This window comes from Microplitis demolitor, chromosome 2, assembly GCF_026212275.2.
Source record: "Microplitis demolitor isolate Queensland-Clemson2020A chromosome 2, iyMicDemo2.1a, whole genome shotgun sequence".
Lineage (NCBI taxonomy): Eukaryota > Metazoa > Arthropoda > Insecta > Hymenoptera > Braconidae > Microplitis > Microplitis demolitor.
Window position 1 is genome coordinate 16,177,880 of NC_068546.1, and position 18,121 is coordinate 16,196,000.

The window sequence follows — 18,121 nt, forward strand, 5'->3', positions numbered from 1 at the left end:
AGGCCTAGTACTTTATAAAATAAAAGATTTTGTTTTTACATTTTACCCAAGGGAAATATTTTATTTATTTAACCGAATACCCATTGTAAGGGTTTGCCCTGGCTTCCTCGTGCCAGGAGGTTCGGACGGCCCTTCTGAAAATGCTCGTGTGGACGTTGAGCACCGGGTTCGAAAATGACTGATATAGCTAAGTACGCGGCTCGATTTAGGATAGGGAAAATTGGTTGATATAATTAAAGAATAAATATAAATATAGATATAATTATTTTACTACAATTAATTGTTTCTTTATTTAACATGAATAATTGAAGTTAGAAGTCCTTGGAAAAATATTTTATAAATTTAGCTACAGAAACTTACAGGATTCCACTGCGCATGCGCGACACTCTTCCATCAGGTGCCTGATGATTTTCACTCGGATACCTGCGATACCGAAATTCAAATTTTTATTTAATTTTATTATCAAGAATTTATATTTATAATTATTAATGACGGCGTTAAACTTGATGAGAATTACTCGTATAGTAACGAGGAAAGTACTGACAATGAATAAAAGTTCTGCATGCGCAGCGATTAAATAAATCAAATAAAATCAATCAGATATATATATAAATAAATGGAGTTGGTAAAATACGATAAAGTTATTTAGGAAATTTTCCCTTCCGTGTTTGACAAATTTCGTTGTAAAATAAATTGAACCTCTATGCCAAGGAACTTACATCAACTTGTCCCAGGTGTTGAGCCATGTTCCTTATCCTCCTTGGACAAAAAAAGCTGGATGGGAAGACGAAGACCAAAAAAAAAAAAACTCCACAAGAAACAGACTTAACTAAAGGCGTCTGCCTGACAATTAAACTTTTCACAGTTAGATTCAGAGAACAATCAGTACTGCAGATTGAGCGACTGCTCAGCTCGGCTTCCAGGTTACGATTCTTCTTTCCGAAAAATGAGTTTGATGACGAGGTGCGTTGGGCCTCTACCCCCACCGTTGCGCGAAGCAATTAAAATTTGGTCGTCGCAATGGCTGGTGCGTAAGATAATGAGGCGCGAAATTTAATTTGACTAACCTGGCAGTCGAATGCTAAGTCACCCCGTCACAACCCTCGTCACCAGACTGACGTTAGGTCAGGAAAATTAAATGAGCAAGTACGTGATGCGTTCCAGACTCGGGATTCAATTATTTATTTATTCTCATACTCCTTCCTGGGATTTTGAGATCTGGGACATAGTGTTTGCCAAGGAACTTCCCTTTATCGTCTTTTAAAATTACAATTAACGGACTAATTATCTGATCTACTATAGCGGGTCCCAAAAATTTACATGCTAGACTCGCGCTATATTTATCTACCTTTTTACTCAGCTTTCTGTTAGGATAATAAACCTGGTCTCCTATTTTAAGAGTAGGAAGATCTTTTCTCATGATGTCCTCTACCTTGTGCCTCAACTGATCTAAATGGTTTACTCACGCGCGCCAAAGTAGATTTTCTAGCTCTAAATCGTCAATTTCGAGGTTAGTAACCTTTCCCGATAACCTGGGCTCTTTACCGTGTACGAGATAATAAGGAGACATCTTGAGAGACGTATGGTATGAACTATTACATGCAAGTTGTAACTCACCCAAATGTTCATCCCAAGATGTCTGATTTTTATCGACAAAAGCCCGAATCATTGGTTTTAAAGTCCTGTTTATGCGCTCGACAGGATTACCCTGAGGGTGAGCGACAGCGGTGGTTGTCAGCTTCACACCAGTTTCAAGTAAAAATTCTTTTAGTAATTGATTAATAAATTCAGTACTGTTATCGGTAACCAGAAACATAGGATAACCCCAACGAGAAAACGCGCGATAAAAACATTTCTTGATATTCTGACCAGTTTGCTTGCGTAGACGGAAGACTTCGATGAAACGTGTGTACAAGTCTTGAATAATCAAGATATACTGATAGCTATTTTTCGAACGAGGGAAAGGCCCTGTGACGTCGGCAGCTACAATTCCCCATGGCTCAATTGGTTGACGGGTCCTCATAGATCCTTGTGAGGAAGTTTGCTTATACTTGACTTTCTTGCACGTTTCACAGACTTCGACGTAATCAGCGACATCTTTGTACATGCCGGGTCAGTAGTACTTGGTCTTAATGCGTTGGTACATCTTTTCTCGACCCAGATGTCCAGCGTCGGGCACATCGTGGTTTTTCTTCAATACCTCAGTTACTTCATGATCCCGCAATACAATCTTCCAGGCATCTTGATCCTCGAGGAACTCCTTTAAATAATCAAGTTTAAAATACTGCAGCTGATCATCTACAATTCTCCATTCTATAAAATTCTCAGGGTGTTTTAGTACATTAAATTTCTTGATATCATACCAATCTTTGGACTGTATATTTTTAAATACGATACCTTCATTTTTGACTTCCTTTAGGACTTCAGACCATTCAACAGGGTTATCATTCTCATACAATCATGATAGGGCATCTGGTCCCTCGTTTTCATGTGCGCGACGATGTTCTATGGTGATCTGGTGGGACAACAACTCCATTGCCCACCTTGCGAGACGACTGTTGGAGTCTCTCAGAGTATGCAACCATTTAAGTGAAGCGTGGTCAGTGACAACGGTGAAGGGTGTCCCCTCTAGGTAGCATCTTAACTTGCGTACAGCCCAGACAACTGCTAAACACTCCTTTTCAGTAGTCGTATAGCGTGTCTCTGCACCCCGTAGCGGACGACTTAAACAAATTATCAGATACTCTTTATCTGTCTCGGGGTCCTTCTGTAATAGGAATGCCCCTAGTCCAGTATCACTTGCGTCGGTATACAAGATATATGGTAACCCTGGTTTTGGTATGGCTAAAGGCTTGGCCTCGATAAGTGCTTGTTTGAGCTTCTGGAAAGCTTCTTCTTCTTCAGATCCCCATTTCCAATCCGAATTGGAACTGCACAGTTTATTAAGGGGTCCCTGTACCTTGGCCACATTTTGCAAATGGCGGTGGTACCAATTGACAAGTCCACAAAAACTCCATACTTATTTGCGACTAGTCGGGCGAGGCAGTTTTATGATAGGAGCGATTTTTTCCGGATCAGGGCGTAAGCCCTCACTGTCCACAATGAAACCCAAGAACTTGACCTCGGATCGAGCAAACTTACACTTTTTCGGATTGATTAGTAAGCCAGCTTCACGAAATACTTCGAAAACGAGTGAAAGTATACGCTTATGTTCTTTGTAGGTCTTGCTGATAATAACCCAGTCATCTAAATAGGCAAAGACCTTATCAATCCAAGCTCGAGGTGAATTCCTTTCATGTATAAAATGGATAAAACGATCCCGAAGCTTATTCATCGCCTTCTGGAATGTAGATGGTGCTCCAGATAAACCATATGGCATCCTTACCCATTCGTACTGTCCACGTCCTTCAACGAAAAAGGTTGTTAAAGGGATGGAATTTTCTGCCATTAGGATTTGATGAAAAGCTTCGGTAAGATCCATAGTTGTTATGATGACAGCTCCGTGTAACGCACTCAATATCCTGAGCATGTTTAGTAGTGGGTGCGCAGGTAAAATCGTCCATCGATTTATCGGTTGATAATCGACACAGAATCGCCAATCTCCATTTGCTTTATGAACCATCACTGGTGAGCATGACCAGAAACTATTGCTAGGACGTATGTACCCTTTTATCCAGCAACTCATCGATTTGCTTGTTAAGCTCTGCAGTTATTACAGAACTTCTCCTGTAAGGACGTACCTGTATGGGCTTAACCCCGGGTTGAAGAACGATCTCATGTTGACCTAGGTTAGTCAAGCCTTGTTTCGGAAGCAGTTCGAATTTATCTAATTCCTCTTTCAGAAATTTGTCGAAGTCTTCCTCCTGACTAAAGGTTAATACCTGACATCGAGCACGTTGTTCATTGCAATTAATTTTCTGGAACTGGTAGACTTCTTCCGTGCCATCAAATCTCCACGTTTGATTTGCGCAATTGATTTTAACACCAAAGTGCCAGGCAAAATCCATACCTAAAACAATTGAGTGACTTAGGTCTTTCATGATGCTGAGATATTGTTCTCCAGCCACTGAACCAATTTGAATTATGAAAGGCGCACCGCCTATTGTCTTGCACGCTGTGTGATTGGCAAGAAGAACACCTCGACGCTGCGTGTCATCTTCTTGTAGTTCACCTGAACTGAATTCACGTATTTTGTCATACACGGTTGAATTTAGGTATGACCTCTCGCTGCCTGTATCAATTACCCCGTTCAACTGGATCCCAAACACCCAGACAGACACTGGTATCCTGGCTGTTATGACTGGCGGACGTGAGCCCGTGTCAGGTAAAAATCTAGAACGGGAGGTAATTTTATTAATGATATGTGAGGGCAGGTTTTTACCTCTTAATATTCCAGGCAGGAAAGCAGCTCGAGAAGTATCAGGTGACGTTGGCACACTGGGAATTTGTTCTGTTTCATAATCGGACTCCAATCCTGAATCCAGTTCATCCTCCCAAGGTTCTTCCGGTTCTTCTGGACCAACTAGTGGCTCCAATCCACACAAATAGGGCGTGCCCTCAATATTCACGGCACTAGGTTCTTCTTCTTCGTTGACACCAACTGGAGAAATTTTTATCTCATGCGCACTTATCGGCATCTCTTCAAATATATCAATTAAATTTTTCAACACCCTTGAACTTTCTGTAGATGATAAATTATTAATATTTAAAAGATCAGAATAATTTACATTTAATCCAGTAGACTTGAAGGTCTCTGGCACAGTATGGTCATCTGGAGACCGTTCTTCTACACCTAAGACTTCCCCCAGATGTACCTCGTCATTATTTAAAATAGGTAAATCCTCAAAAACGCTAAACCCATTAACATTTTCAAATAACTTACAAAACCCACTAAAACAAGTTTCTGAGGATTCAAAACTATCATTACTATTAAAATTAACGAAACTATTTACACAAAACTGATTTTTATCAGCAACAAAATTATCACTACTACTAAAATTACTATTTACAGGAGTCTGTTCAGCAACAGGACTCGATTCAATGATATTATTTACATTATTTACAATAGGCTGAACCTCCATTTTACCAGCTTTACCAATCTTATTCTTATTGATTTTATCTTCAAAGAAATTTTTCAAACGTTTAACGCCGGAAAATTCTACGACATTTGACGAGTCCTTCATTTCTAAACGACAGGGGACGTGACTACCATCGTCTGCCCTTAGATTTAAATTTTTACCCTGCTGAGAGGCGTGAGTATCAACGCCAATCTCATTATCGATATTATTTTGAACACTGGGGACGTGAATATCATCGTCAACTCGTAAATCATCAATATTAATAACTTCATCACTTTGGGGGGCGTGAAAGTTATCGCCAACCCCATCAACAACAATTTCATTATACTGGGGGATGTGAAAATCATCGCCAACCCCAGGCATAAACCTCATCTTAAATTTTCTATATCTTCTCCTACTACCTGGACTCATCTTTCGTTTCCGTTTTCGGATTCCCGATCTTTTTACGCCACGTCTCCTTGAGAACTACCAGGGAAAGGGCGTTGCCCGTTTAAATGAACGTTTTGACCATTACTATCATTAGGATTATTATTATTATTAGTACTAGATAAAGCTGGGAAATTTTGTTGGGTTAGTTGACCCGGATTACGATCAAAATTATTATTATTAAAATTATTATTTCGCCGATGGTTGTTAAAATTATTATTATTATTATTATTATTATTCACGAAGCCATTATTATTATTACTATTAGATCTGAGACGATTTTGACGCTGGAAATTGTTAGGATTACGAAATGCATTTCTAGTCGGGAAACCTTGGATTGCAAAGCAATCCTGCCTAAGATGGCCGATCTTATTGCTGTATGTACAGATGTTCACTCTAGGGTTCGTACATTCCCTGAACCTGTGGCGATTTGACCACAATTATGGCAAAAGAATGTATTAGGATTTACCTGAGGTCTTACAAAATTATTTCGAGCTATTTGACCGAAGTTTGGTCTCGAGTTATTATTTCTGGGTAAAAACTTTTGACGATACGAATACGGATAATTTATTGTTGATCGAGAAGGTTGTTGGTTCTAAGGTGAAACAGAGTATTGTTGAGGGACTTCCCCTATACTCAATAAAAATTGAGGTTTGGTGGTAGTTGAACTACCAACCGAAGCACAAACAACAAAACCACTCTTAGAATCTTCTTTGACCTCTTCGATGACTAGAGGTTGTTTCAGCGTCCCAGTATCAATGCAGATTTCAGTACCAGCTAATTCCTGAAGAGCTAGGAATCTGGATTTCTCCTTAGGTTTTGGTACTGGTTTATTGAAGGATTCAGAAGATGTTGTTCTGAATAGTCTTACTCTTACTCTCTTCCATTGACTGTGTGGCTTCATGAAGGACCGACAAGAAAGAATCATAGTCATGGACTGATCTCGCAAATACCAACATTCTCAATTCACTTGGCAAGTGACTTTGAATGCAAGTAATTTGTTCTTGCTCGGATGGAGGTGAGCGCATTTCAAAGTATTTTTGTTGCATTCTGAAAGTGAAATCCACCATGGATTCACCCCAGCTGGCTTCATATGTACTATTTCCATTAGTACTTAGGTGTCAGTTTTTGTTGAGCCAAATACACGCTGGAATTCCCTTTTAAAATGCTGATAATCAGTCCAGCGTAAAAAGTTTGTGTCGAACCACTGAACAACTTTGCCTTCCAATAAGTAACTTATTATACGAATCGCATCAGATTCCGCCCAACCTTCACGATACATACTGGCCTCGACTGCAGCAATAAATCCATTTGCGGATAGGTCTGCCTGTGGATACTTCAGTGTCCACAGCTTGAGGTGTTGCCTGATGTCACGCCATTTTCTTTCGTCTTCACTGTTGTGTTGGCGTCTCGAAAATGCCTCGGGACCATTTCCCCTACTTGATTGTCCAATCATAGGATTCCCTGTAGATCTATTGTTGAAGTTATTATTATTAAAATTTCGAGCAGGTGTGTCTATATAATCCTCAGGAAAAACCTCATCTGGAAGATTATTTTCATAATTTCTAGGATCGTTCAAAATATCCTGACATTGTGAGGCAGGTATGGCTGCACGACACCCCTTGTCACCAAAACTGTTGGCCATCTGGTGAACGGTTTGAGCCACAGAAGGTGCAGCCATATTTGTATTGTTCAACGAAAAACGTTGAAATAAGTTCAGTACCTCGCTCATTGTCATAGTCGGTTCACCACCTGTTGGAACTGGTACTGGAGCAGGACCAGGTAAAGAAGCGGAACCTGGAACCAACACGGCCTGAACGCGACTAACATCTTGATTTATAGGGTCATTATCCTGGTTGATGATCGGATTTAATAATAGGTTTCTTATTATTGATTGATCTCTATCCAAATTTCCTCCCTGATGGTTTGAATTCAAATTCATATTCAAATTTCGAGGATTTTGATCTAAATTATTTAAGTTTAAATTTTGATTTAAATTTAGATTTGGATTTACGTCTGAATTAGAGTTTGGGTTCAAATTTGAATTTTCATTTGAGTTTTAATTTAAATTTTGTAAATTTTCCATAGGATTTAAATTTAAATTTGAATTTGAATTCATATTAGAGTTTAAATTTAAATTTTGAGTGGGATGTAAATTTGCCGTCAGATTAAGATTTGAGTTTGAAATTAAATTTAAGTTTGAATTTTCATTTAAGTTTAAATTTTGATTTTGACTCTGATTTTGATTTGAATTTAAGTTGGAAATTTGATTTGAAATTGTGTCACTCAATGTGTTTGTATTACCCGTACTGCTAGTTGTAGGGATGACCCTGGTAGACGACGTTGCTCCATTCATTTCAGAACTGGTCACTGTGGCAGTAGGCCTTGCATCGTAGCTGTTGTTACTCTTGTCGACGTTACTGTTCTTGTCGTCGACGGTGCTGGTGGTGAATGTACAATCCTTGGAGATGGCGTCGCCATAATCTGTATGTCGTCTTCCCTTTGGCTATTTGACCTTAACAACGGTTTGCTATTCGGGTTGGTGCTTGACATCTTGTTGTCTTCAATTTTATATTTTACTCACACAATATGAATCACTAATCACAATCTCACAATAAAAGATTATCCACTTAAGTGAAAGAAAGAACATAATCCGATTTTCAACGAGGGTTAATCCCTTAATGACACACTTAATTTTAACTATTTATTATAAATTTTATGTCTTAAAATTTTATTTGTAGGCTTATAATAAATTTGACAACCGTAAGTATAAGAACCGTAATCCGTCCAAATTTTTGAGTATTGATTATTAAATTTTATTTTATCTTTCCGATAATTTTATTTCAAATTATTCACGATTATTTTATTTGACAACTAATAATAAATTACACTACAGGATATACGTAGATTTATTTAATTATTTGTTTTAAGGTTTTATTTTTCTTCATCAACAAATAATTTATGTATTAATTTCCTTAAGAAAATTAATTTGAACGTTAACGAAATTCTACGTTAAAATAAGTCATTAAACTTTATCATTAAACCAAAGCTTTGTATTATTTACGAATTTTATTTTCACTTAAAATTATGTGCTTAATTTTATCCTGTAGTATCAATTTATTTTTACTTCTGGCCAAGCAATGAGTCATACAAGCTAAGCGATATTATTTTTCCGCGCTTCTTCTTTAGATTTTATAAGTACAATTACGCGACGGAATTTTTGTAATAATTTTTTATAATATATTTTATCTCTTTGCAAGTTTTTATGTCAGTAAGTTATTAATAATTCCCGGTAAATTTTATATATTTCATAAGCTAGTCACTTGGCAAATGGTATGTTCCAAATCTTACACAATTTTTATAATTTATTGAGAGTTTTATCCTTAATTTGTCAAACACGTGTTTCTTTTTTTTTCTAAAATAATTTCCCTTGGTAATAAAAAAATATTTTACAAATTTTATTTTTCAATTTTAAAATTTTTCCACTATCCAAATCAATCAGACATATGAAACTAAATGTTGGGCGCCATTGTATGGGTCTGCTCTGGCTTCCTCGTACCAGGAGGTTCGGACAGCCCTTCTGAAAATGCTCGTGTGAACGTTGAGCACCGGGTTCGAAAATGCCTGATATAGCTAAGTACGCAGCTCGATTTAGGATAGGGAAAATTGGTTGATATAATTAAAGAATAAATATAAATATAGATATAATTATTTTATTACAATTAATTGTTTCTTTATTTAATATGATTAATTGAAGTTAGAAGTCCTTGGAAAAATATTTTATAAATTTAGCTACAGAAACTTACAGAATTCCACTGCGCATCCGCGACACTCTTCCATCGGGTGCTTGATGATTTTCACTCGGATACCCGCAATACCGAAATTCAAATTTTTATTTAATTTTATTATCAAGAATTTATATTTATAATTATTAATGACGGCGTTAAACTTGATAAGAATTATTCGTACAGTAACGAGGAAAGTACTGACAATGAATAAAAGTTCTGCATGCACAGCGATTAAATAAATCAAATAAAATCAATCAGATATATATATAAATAAATGGAGTTGGTAAAATACGATAAAGTTATTTAGGAAATTTTCCCTTCCGTGTTTGACAAATTTCGTTGTAAAATAAATTGAACCTCTATGCCAAGGAACTTACATCAACTTGTCCCAGGTGTTGAGCCATGTTCCTGATCCTCCTTGGACAAAAAAAGCTGGACGGGAAGAAGAAGACCAAAAAAAAAATCCACAAGAAACAGACTTAACTAAAGGCGTCTGCCTGACAATTAAACTTTTCACAGTTAGATTCAGAGAACAATCAGTACTGCAGATTGAGCGACTGCTCAGCTCGGCTTCCAGGTTACGATTCTTCTTTCCGAAAAATGAGTTTGACGACGAGGTGCGTTGGGCCTCTACCCCCACCGTTGCGCGAAGCAATTAAAATTTGGTCGTCGCAATGGCTGGTGCGTAAGATAATGAGGCGCGAAATTTAATTTGACTGACCTGGCAGTCGAATGCTAAGTCACCCCGTCACACTATATTTATGCAGTATAAAAGTTTTCTCAAATTAGACTTTACTAAATTAATTTGGATCAAATTTATAGCATTTAAGTTTTAATATTTTCCTTTACGAGGTAGGAGACGAAGTAGAATTTTTGATGGGTTATTTAACCTCTTACGGTGTATCGAGGTATTCGTTTCATCATAGAGGTAGTGTATAGGAGTCTAAGCAAATGTGGAAGTAACGATGTAGACTCAATCTCCGGTGGTGAAAACCCCACTAACGATGCAGCACTCTCAAAATTTTATCAGCACAACTCACTTAATTAATCCTTAATTATAAATTTAATGACCACGTTTATAAATTTGATTAAATTTATATGGCCAATGCAAACGTTTTTCAAATACTTCTGGGTGGTAGTGAAGGCCTAAGTCTTTGAGCAAGTACTTCTTGGCTTTTTTATAGGGTAAGTTTTGCTGACGTAGAGCTACCACACTGCCGTCTGTAATTCGATCAAAATTTGATTTAACGGGCCTCTTACAGGGCCCTGAATGACTGAAGAGGGTCAAATAACATACAATTATCAGAATAGATGGCTGTAGGATGACATTAAATAATCGCGCCCGATTTTTAAGTTAAAAATCCAAAACGCACTGTTGTAAGATAATAGGGGTTCGAACACGGCTCCTATTGGCTGGTAGTCCTGAACGTTGATCACTAGTCCACATCACGAGAGTTCAAGCCTTGTGCTGAATTGATGTATTTCGAGTGAAATGCTGGTACAGAGTTCATAAGTTTTCGTGATGGATTCGTACAAAATTTAAAAAACTCCATGAACTTATATGAAATCCAATAAAAACAATATTTGTTGGCTGCGATGATAATTATAATAAATTATATAAAATTTCATTTAAAACGTTTGACATTTAGTTGTTATTTCTACACATTTACACATTTTTGAAAATTCTTTCTATGATTGTTTTACTTTAATAAATAGATGATAAAAACACTATGACTCAGAAATTACATCAGCATTGCGTAAAATACTGACTTGTCACTGATGTAAATATATGATTTAAGAGTGACATTCATATTACGTATAACCGTGACTTGGCTACTGACATAAAGGTATGATTTTAAAATTACGTCATTATGATATACAATAATGACTTTATTACTACGTAACAATTGTAACAGTGCGTTCGACTTGGAAATCAAGCGTCAAAGTCTAATTGACCTACGGCCATCTATTTGAATAATTTTACATTAATTAATACTCTTTAGTCACCCGGGGCCAGGTTAGAGGCCCCCTAGATCGCATTCTACTGAGACAATAATGAGGTAGTTTCCCACCCTCAGACATTTCCTTTAAAAAGGGCTAGCAAGCAGTTGCTCGAAGACTTAAGTCTTGGCCACCACCCAGAGTGGACCAGTAGGGTAGTGGACTGATGACGCCTACCGAGGTTCTTACTCTACATCCAGAGCTCAATACAATTTACTTGAGTCGGCCTAACGATGTCTAGTCATATCTAGTCTTTGAGTCCAGTGTTCAATTTTATTTAATTTATTTTATATTGTAACGGGGTAAATCCGAATTTACCGCGTTCATTTAAGTTCAAAATAAAATCTATTATGTGTACTATATGTGTAAATAAATACGTAGTCATATGTCGTATATCGTCGCGTCTCAATAAATTATGCGTAAAATCAAAATTAAAATAAATTAATCCGGAATTAACAAGCAAATAATTAATTAGTAAACTCCAGGCAGGTTGCCGGAGCTTTTACATAGTCAAATATTTCCAGGCAGGTAACCAGAAATATTCTAGAAGTTTCCAGGTGGGTCGGGTAACTCACGCACCGGAAACTGTCGAATCTAGTCATAGTCGCTAGTCGGAAAATTAATTAATTATAAGTAAAATTAATAAAATAAATAAAATTAAATAAAATGAATAAGAAATTGTCTCTGGAAAATTTATAAAAGGGTCCGTGGTCAAAGTCGCCGATAAAAATTAATAAGGAAAAATTAAGTTAATTAATGAAATTATAATTAATTAAATAGAGGAAATAATTAAGGAAAAGGTGTTAATAAAATAAGAAAAATATTGTGAGAAACAAGTACCTGAAAAGGAGCACGGGATAAAAGCTGATAAAAAATGGCGGAACTTGAGTTGAAATGAAGTGGGAACGTCGCGATGAATTCACTGAGGAAAAGTCGTTGTGTTAGTGAAGTTAAAAGTTATTGGTGATAGAATTAGTAAAAAGAAAAAACAATAAATAAAAGTAGAGAAAAAATCAATTAATAAATTAATTAATAATTATATAATTTTCTAAATTAATTAATTTATTTCTAGCAGGAAAATTAATTAAAACTCAGTGTGTGTGTGAAAAAAATAAAGTCCAGGGGACTGAGTGAGTGTGAGAATGAATTCAATCAGAATTTTAACGGAAAATTGTAGTAATTAAGTATCGCGAAGGTTAAGCGATTTTTAACAATTGTGTGTGTGAGTGTGTGGAAATGCCAAAGGTAGTTGGCCAATTTTAGTAGAAAATTTAGTAATTAAGTATCGCGAAGGTTAAGCGATTTTTAAAATTATTGTGCGTGTGAGTGTGTGGAAATGCCAAAGGTAGTTGGCCAATTTTAATAAAGAAATTATTGCGGGTCAATTAGTTAAATTAGATTAAGTGAAATATTGCGGGTTAATAAAAATAAGGTTTTAATAAAGGTATAAGGTTATAAGGTTTATATAAGGTATAATGTTATAAGGTTTATAAAAGATATAAGGTTATAAGGTTTATAAAGGGTTATAAGTGAATAAGGTTTATAAAGGTCAAAAAGGTTAAAAAGGTTATTGAATAAATAAAAAGGTTTAAAGTGTCAATCGGAGAAGTAAATTATTTATGTTATCCTTCCTCATCCTTCTCTTACAATTAAATAAATTACACTGACCCTGACGAATTAAGATCCGGTTCTGGAAGGCCGTTATCACTTCCAGTGGCGCCCTTAAAAAGATAATTTAAGGACGACCAGAGTAACAGCAATAACCCTGTTATAATATCTTCGAGTTTGTTCGTTCACCATTAATAGCCGCAGTAATTATTTTATAAATTATTCATTTGAAGAACGATTTAATTGACCACATTTCAAGTCAAATTTCTATACGCGGTCATTTAGCAAAGTTAAAGTTAAATATGATTTGTGCCGATAAAATTTATGAGTGTTACCATACCATTGCTGTTCATTTCCTGCGATTTCCTATCACCGAAGATTTGGGCCTACAACGCTGCTACCACATTTGCTGCCTACACTTATTGAGAGTCATCTACAACTACAGAAATAGATCATGCAGTAAGGTACAGCGTAAGTGGGATTTCGTCTTAATTAATTAAATTAATATTGAGTAATATTAAGTAACCGTGGCCTGGACAAGGGCTAGCCAACCCAGCATCATCGGTTATATAATGTGATGTAGATTTTTTTAGGCGTACGTAACACATAAGTCATAACTGTGACGTTATACAAGAGTCATGCTTACATCAATATGATGTCAAGTTTTTACATCATATTAAAGTCATGTAGAACGTCAGATTGACATCAAATTTACATAAGATGCCGTGACATTTCTATGACCTACGTATGACGTCAAAACAAGGTCATGTGTTCACTGGGTACTTTCAATTTTTGAATACCATGAAAAAAAAAATTCTTTTTTTTTTGAAACACTAATGAATATATACAATTATATATGATTATATATAAGAAAATTTTCTCGGAATAGTATTATATATAATCATACATAATTATATATGGAGCTACATCTCACTTTCTCCGTTTAAATATTGGATTATATATGATCATATATAATCAAATATAGTTATATATAATTATATATGATCATATATAGTTATATATAATTATGTATAATTGTATATTAACATTTTTTTTTCGAGAATGCTGCTCTGCGGCAGAGATTCGATGGTGGATTCTGTGCAGTCGCGCTACTATGCTATAACCGTGGGTCCCCTGTGTTTTACCAACGTTTTTATGGTGGTCTATGGGTCTTTCGAACGTGAGTTCACAGAGTTCCCGCGGTGAATTTTCAGTGGTCCCATGGGGGCTTCATAGCGGTTTGCAGTAGTTTCTACGGTGAGCTCATGGTGGTCCTACGATGGCCTTACTTTGACTGCCTCATTGGAGTATTTGTGTATCAGTTTTTTGGCGTTTTCACCGTAGTAACTCGGTATTTCCTTGTTTTTTCCACGATGATTTAATGGTTTTTGCCTTGTTGATATATTTTTTACTTATAGTTTTCGAATCTCTGTATCAATCATATTTTCTTATTTTATTGCCACGTTTTTATTAACTCGTTTTTATGTATGTCTGTTCGGGTGGAATTTTTTGTAATTGATTTAAAAGTAACTTCTCGATGAGCTAGAGACTTGAAATTTGGAACAAAGCTCAAAATTAGATGATAATGCAAGAAAATGATAAAAAATTTTTTTAAAAATGAGAAGAAGCACTAGAAGAGGATGAAAAAAATGAAAAAAACAATAACAAATGAAAAAAAATCGAATAAAAAATTCATATTCGTTTGTATGTCTGTTCAGTACGAATTTTTTATAATTAATTTAAAACTAATTTCTGGACGAGTTATATTCTTGAATATAGCTCACAACTGGATGACAGATAAACAAACACCTTGTAATGAAAATACACTGAAGGAGATGGAAAGAATGGGATGACTAGGACCTTCAGCACCATGAATAGAGTCATATGTTCAAAATTATTAACTAAAAAGAATCTGGCTTTGATTTGTTTTAATATTTTGAACTATAAATCTTATAAAAAATGAGTTTGATATATTGGTAGGTAGAAATAGCGATTTTCTATTTCAGATTTGATTAAGTGAAAAGAAACTGAAATAAACCTGAAATTTGTCGCATGTCTCCACCATTATCTTATTCAGGCCTTTAAAATCGATTTCAAAATTTCACTGACACAATACTAAAAAGCAAAAAATAATTATCGAAATAATAAAAATGTTTAATATACCACGTTTTTAAAACGAACTAAAAAGTGTAAAATAAAATTTCTCATTTTCATGAAAATTTAAAACCACATACAAATTCCGAACTTCTAACAAATAGTCCTGAATATTTATAATTGTGAATTTTTAATAGTTATGAAAATACTTGTAAGATTCAAAACGAAAAACGTGGGGCGCATGCAACAGATAATTGATGCATTAATAGTTCAACTAATAATTTTAATGCATTGCAAATATGTGGACTGATTTGTAAGTTTTTTCATTGACAGCTCTTCTCTAGACTTCTTATAGTTACATATTGCATGCGCCCCACGTTTTTCATTTTATATCTTACAAGTATTTTCATAACTATTAAAAATTCACAATTTTAAATATTCAGGACTGTCTGTAGGAAGTTCGGAATTTGTATGTGGTTTTAAATCTTCATGAGATTGAGAAATATTATTTTATACTTTTTAGTTCGTTTTAAAAACGCGGTATGTTAAAAATTTTTTTTATTTCGATAATTCTATTAGTATTTTTGATAATTATCTTTTTGAAAATATCTTGTTAAAATATTTGAATGAACAAAGCTTAGTATTTTAAGTGATCTTATTAACATAAGTACACGGAAAAAAGGTATTTCTTGGAGCAAAAAAGTTTCACTCACCTCAAGAAAATTTAGACTTGTCCTAAAAAACTTTTTGCATATCGAATTGGAAACAAAAATTTTCTTGGAGTAAGAAAAAATTTTCTTAAGCCAAGAAAAATTTTTTTCGGCGAAAACAAAATTTTTCATAATTGAGTTCTAGCACATTCTATTTTATAGCAATTCCTGACTAAATATGATGTGTGGGTGTGTGAATCATAATATTCTGTAAAATAATTTAGATATAACGTAACATTATTCGAAAAAAATGATTTTACAATGACTCATAAATGTTATAAAGTATACAAACTTTTTTAATATTTTTGGAAATAAGCTACTAACAAGACCATTAACAGGACAGTCAAAGGAATTTCAAAGTTTCAATAATGAATTTAGTTATAAAAAACAGATATTAAATTCAAAAAATTTTGGTTGAGTTTGAAAAATTTCAACTTCTCATTTATATAATTTACCACAAAAAGTACTTACTGTCTCGCTATTAGGGAATATACAGTGATTAGTCTCGTTACCCTATAAACAATAATATAATTGAATATAATACAAATCAGAAAATCAATCATTTATTTGATATCTTTAATTTTATTTAATTCATTTGTGTCTAAATAAATACAATCAATCACGTCTTTCAAGTGTGTGATTCGGCACAGTGGATAACAGATTAGACTTTCGATTTAAAGGTGTCGGGATCGAGCCTACGAGTCGGAGTTATTTTTTGTTCTCGCCTCCGGGCGGAAAGTGTCAACTTTCGTCCCACTGTGCAAAACGAAGTTGCAGCTTTCCGCCTCCGACGACGAGAGCTCGACGTTGAGCTTGGCTTCGCCTCGGCAAACAATTACATGTGATTTGAGACATTTCTTACTTTACTTCCCTAGGTGTGTAATATACTATTTATTTCTCGTAATAAAAATTTTGGATCCACCATGGAACTATGAACTCACTGTAGAAATACTGAGAATTGACGGTTACAACACCGTCAAGCTATCCGGAAACCATTGTAAATTCATCGTTAAGATCCCTGAAAACCACTGTGGAGCTACGGTGGAACCACCGTGAGAATACTGTGACCTCACAGTTAAAACATTGTTGAACTACCGTGAAAACACTGTTGAAATTCAGTGGAAACGCGGTCGGAATATAATGGCATGAGTGCATGAAGGATACCGTGATTCCATTGCATTAAAACCACGTTGCCACAGTTGTTCTACGGTGGCTCCATGATATTTCCACCATGTGTACACCGTGGCGCTAAAACCGCAAGGGTTGTCATGCTAACAACAATAGTATTTCCAATTTTAAAAAATCGGTCTGTCAGTTGACCCTGCGACCAGTCCTAAAACTTCCCGCTGTTTTCAAACTTTTTGAGCACGAAAAAATCGTTGTGATCAAGCTCTTCGAGCTCGAAAATACTTTTAGATGACTTTTTTCGAAAAAAAAATCGTTTTTTACCATTTTTTCTCCAACGATATCTTTCGAACGAATTAATCGATTGAGACGGTTGATATGGCAATCGACGCGTTTTATTGAATTCTACAGTTGATCAGATTTTGAAATTGATTTATCTTGTCGTTTTTGATAAATTTCGAAAATACTCAAAAAAAATTTTTTTTTTAATTCTTTCGACAACGGTTTCTCTTGAAAAAATCAACCGATATTGATGGTTGAGGTGGCATTTGACGAGGCTTATGAAGCTTCAGAGCTCGGTTGATTTTGGAATCAATCTGCATTGAGCTCATAACAAGTTATTGGAAAAAAAACATTTTTGAAAAAATTTTATTTTTGGAATATCTTTGAACGAGCCCTACCGATCAAGCTCAATTTTTTCACAGTTTTTAGATATTGACAAGCCGCGTTGAATGACACCTTGACGATCCAAATCGGTTCATCCGTTCAAAAGTTACAGATATTTACATACATACATACACACATACGTATGTACGCACGTACTTACATACATATACTCGGTCATCATTTTAAAATTAGTCAGAGTAGCTTCCTAGAACCTCAAAACGTCAAGATCTGTTAGAAATTCAATTTTTGAAAATCGAACCGAAACTAATAACTTCCCGAATTTTTTAAAATTTTCAATTTTCTTAACGTGAAGTTAAAAAAACGTTTTTTACCATTTTTTCTCCAACGATATCTCTTAAACGAAATGACCGATTGAGATGGTTGAGGTGGCATTCGACGCGGCTTATAGTTTTAAAGCTGTTCAGATTTTGGAATCAATCCATCGAACACATTGAAAATTATCCTAAAAAAACATTTTTGAAAAAATTTTACTTTTGGAATATCTCCAAACGCACTCGATCGATCAAGCTCAATTTTTCACGGCTTCTAGATATTAATGAGATGCGTCGAATGACACCTTAACGATTAGAATCGGTTCATCCGTTCAAGAGTTATAAATATTTAC